Genomic DNA, 4,607 nt, shown 5'->3' on the forward strand with positions numbered 1-4,607 from the left:
TTTACTCACTCTCTGATACAGCGTGTGAGTGTGGGATTTACTCATTCTCTGATACAGTGTGTGAGTGTGGGATTTACTCACTCTCTGATACAGTGTGTCAGTGTGGGATTTACTCACTCTCTGATACAGTGTGTGAGTGTGGGATTTACTCATTCTCTGATACAGTGTGTGAGTGTGGGATTTACTCACTCTCTGATACAGTGTGAGAGTGTGGGATTTACTCACTCTCTGATCCAGTGTGTGAGTGTGGGATTTACTCACTCTCTGATAGTGTGTGAGTGTGGGATTTACTCTCTCTGATACAGTGTGTGAGTGTGGAATTTACTCTCTCTCTGATACATTGTGTGAGTGCAGGATTTACTCACTCTGTGATACAGTGTGTGAGTGTGGGATTTACTCACTCTGTGATACAGTGTGTGAGTGTGGGATTTACTCACTCTCTGACACAGTGTGTGAGTGTGGGATTTACTGACTCGCTGATACATTGTGTGAGTGTGGGATTTACTCACTCTGTGATACAGTGTGAATGTGCGTATTACTCAGCTGAGGCCTAACCAATGTTTTATACAGTTCCATCATATCCTGCCTTTTCTTAAACTCTGTGCCTCGGCTAATAGAGACAAGGATAGCATAGGCCCGGGGTTTTCAAGCTCAGAGTCGTGACCTGTGGGTGGATCTCTGGCAGGTTTCAGGAGGGTGCTGGTGATGCACATCACGGGAGGAATGGCCAATGGTCACGTCTAGTGTTTACAAATGCCGACCGTGAAGGCCGTTTGAGATTGTCGGCCATTCCGCGCATGCCTGCCTTGTCAAGTAGTGCGCAGGTCCGGAGCTCAGCAAGGGGGACTGGCTGCTCCTGACGTCAGCGCGCTGTCCCAGGCCAGTTTTTACCAGCAAATTCTGGAGTCCTCCCACCGGAGGCGGCGCCAGCGAGCAGGTCACACGCCCCGTACGCTGACATCACGTGTTCTGGGCCCGAGAGAGATTCCTCCATTTTGCAGCTGCCAGCAGTGCTGGAGTGAACTCCAGGGCCTCTGGATAACAACCCATGAAGAAGCTGAAAACAGGAACAAAGCAGCACCATGACGATTATTTGAGGGGTGGGTTTATAAATTGTGCCACTGCAATCAGGAGTCAAATTTCATGGGTGTTACATGTCGGGAATTACTGGCAAATGAAAGTTTAAACCTCAAAATGTCAAAGACGTTTGAAGACTAAGCAGGGCGAGTTCGAGGACAAACCTCTGTAATTTTTTCAATGGATGCAGTGAGATCTTAAATCATCAGCTGGAGTCATTATCAGAAATGTAACATTGAATAACAAAGCAAGTGAGATCGTGGGGACCGAGCAGGCTCACCTGTCACATTAAAGTCAAGTGAAAATGGTGGGTCGCGAAGATCAGCCGGCGATGGTCGCAAAGGCCGCCCAGCGAGGGTCCCGAAGGATGGCCGGTTGGTAAAAATGGGACCCCGGTTAAAAAGTTTGTTACACACTGCCAAAGGCTTTCTTACCCATTGTATCCAGCTGCTCTGCTATGTTAAGTTACTGGTGTACATGCACACCAAGATCCCTCCGGTCCTTCGTGCCTCCCAGCGTCCTGCCATTTATCATGTATTCTCTTGTCTTGTTTGTCCTGCCCAACTGCATCTCTTCCAGATTGAATTCCATTTGCCACTGATCAGTCCATCTGTGTCCTCCTGTATTCGGAGGCTATCCTCCTCAACATTTACCACCCCACCAAATTGCATATCATCTGCAAACTTACTGATCAACCCTCCTATATTCATATCTAAAGCATTTGTATCAACCACAAACAGCAAGGGCCTCAACACTGATCCCTGTGGGAAACCACTGGACACAGTCTTCCAGTCAGAAAAACACTCCTCCACCAACTGCCTCGGCTTCCTCCCACTCAGCCAATTTTGGATCCAATTTGCCAAATTTCCTTATGTCCCATAGAAACTGACCTTCGCTATCAGTCTCCCATGTGGGACCTGATGAAAAGCCTTGCTGAAGTCCAAGTAGACTACGTCAAAATGCATTTCGCTCATCTACACACCTGTTCCCCTCTTTAAAAAAAATTCAATCAAGTTGGTCAGACATGTCCTCCCCTGAACAAAACCATGCTGACTGTTCCTGATTAATCCCTGCCACTACAAATGCAGATTAATTCTGTGTCTCAGAATTGCTTCCAATAGTTTCCACATTAAAGGTAAAATGATAATTCGGTGCAGAGTAGGGCCCATGACAGAGCACAGTGGTAACTTACGTGTGGAACCGGAGGATGTAGGTAGGGTTTAAAATGAGTATTTTGTGTCAGTGTTCACCCGTGAGAAGGACAGTGTGGGTATAGAAATCAGGGAGAAGGACTGTCATAAAGCTAAAGAGATTAATATAGACAGAGAGGAGGTTCTGAGTGGGAGGCTTCAAAGTAGACAAAGGTCCAGGGCCAGATGATATGTATCCCAGGCTGCTGAGTGAGGCAAGCGAGGACATAGCTGGGGCACTGGCAATAATTTTCAATTCCTCTCTGGTCACAGGAGAGGCGCTGGCGGACTGGAGTATCACCAAGGTGGTACCATTATTGAAGAAGGGAGGAAAGGATAAACCAGGAAACTACAGACCAATCAGTCTAACCTGAGTGGTTACTTGTAAAACAACTTCATTTTACCTGCAAATATCCTTTCACGTCTCCTTTTTCCTCTCCTAATTTCTGTTTTAAGTTCCCTCTTGCACATTCTGTACACCTCTGACGCTTCTGCTGTTTTGAGCCCTCGATATCTCCCATAGGCCCCCCCCCCTTTTCTACTTATCCAACGCTGTATATCCCTCAATATATATGGTTGACTGGATTTGTTGGTCCGACCCTTTTCTTGATTGGAACATGTTGGCCGTGTACTCTCCCTATTTCCTTGTTGAATGTGTCCCACTGTTCTTTCACAGATTTACCGAAAGGTGTCTGCTCCCGATCCACTCTGGCCAAATCATATCTGATCTTATTAAAATCAGCCTTCCTCCAGTTGAGAACTTTGATCTGAGGTCCATCCATGTCCTTTTCCAGAACTATCTTGCACTTAATGAATTATGATCACTGTCTGCAAAATGCTCCCCCAACGATACTTCAACCACTTGTTCAGCTTTGTTACTGAAAATGAAGCCCAAGACCGCCCCTCTCTTGTCTGTCCCTCTACGGACTGGCTTAAAAAGTTCTCATGGATGCATTTTAAGAATTCCGCTCCCTCTAAACTTTCACACTATGACTACACCAGTTCATATTGGGGAAGTTGGAATCCCCCACTGATCCCACTATCACACCCTTATTACTTTGCCACTTCTCTCAAATTTGTCTACATATTTGCTCTTCTATATCTTTTGGATGATTAGGGGACTATAGAACACTCCAGTAATGTGATTGCTCCTTTTTGGTTTTTAAGATATACCCATTTGGCTTCAGTTGAAGAGCCTTCTTAGATGCCGTCTCTCCTTACTGATGTCATTCATTCCCTGATCAAAATTGTGACACCCCCGCCCCTTTTACCTCCTGCCCGATCTCTCCTGGAGATCCTATATGCCGGAATATTGAGATCCCAATCCTTCCCCTCTCCCAACCGTGACAGCAAATACATCAAACCCCAGATTCTCACTTCATCTGCCTTGTTCGTCAGACTCCCAATCTCGCTGTGATATATAATGCATACTTACAGTTTAGTGCTCAGTTAGCGGTTTGTGTGTGTGTAAGTTTTATCCTCAATGTCCCTGTGATATATAATGCATATTTTACTGCTTCCTGGTCAGTTACTGGTGTGTCAGAGTGAGGGAATGTGAGTATGTGTGCGTGTGTTTTATTTTCAATGTCACTCTATGATATATAACACATATTCTACTGCTTACTGATCAGATATTGATGAGTAAGTGTGTGTTTCAGTGTGCGAGAGAGTCGGCATGAATGTGTGCGAAAGTGTGTATTACCCTCACTGTCTCTCATTGATACATAACACATATTTTACTGCTTACTTTCAGTGTGTGTGTGTGTGTGAGAGAGAGAGTGTGAGTGTGAGAGCAAACGTGTGTGTGTGTGGGTGTCAGTTTTCCCCTCATTGTCTCAGTGATATATAATGCATATATTAGTGTCTGCTGCTCATTACTGGTATGTGAGAGCATGTGTGTGAGAGAGAGAGAGAGACAGCGTATGTGTGTGAGAGAGCATGTGTGTGAGAGTAAGCGTGCATGTGTGTGTGAAAGTGTGTATGTGTGAGAATGCGTGTGTGAGCATGTATGTGTGTTTGTGAGAGAGTGCACTTATGTGTATTTTATCCTCATTGTCTCTCTTTGATATATGATGCATATTTTACTACTTATTACTCAGATATTGTTGTGTCAGAGAGTTTGTGAGTATCAGAAAGTGTGTGAATATGAAAGAGTGTGAGAGTGTGTGAGGGACTGTGTGCAAGAGAGTGTGTCAGTCCGTGTGACAGAGTGTGTGAGTGTGAGAAATAGTCTTCAGGAGTGTGAGGGGAGAGAGTATGTGTGTGCTTTACCTTCATTGTCTCTCTGTGATATATAACATATTTTACTGCTTACTGCTCAGTTACTGAAGTGTGAGAGTG

This window comes from Scyliorhinus torazame, chromosome 24 (assembly GCF_047496885.1).
Source record: "Scyliorhinus torazame isolate Kashiwa2021f chromosome 24, sScyTor2.1, whole genome shotgun sequence".
Taxonomy (NCBI): domain Eukaryota; kingdom Metazoa; phylum Chordata; class Chondrichthyes; order Carcharhiniformes; family Scyliorhinidae; genus Scyliorhinus; species Scyliorhinus torazame.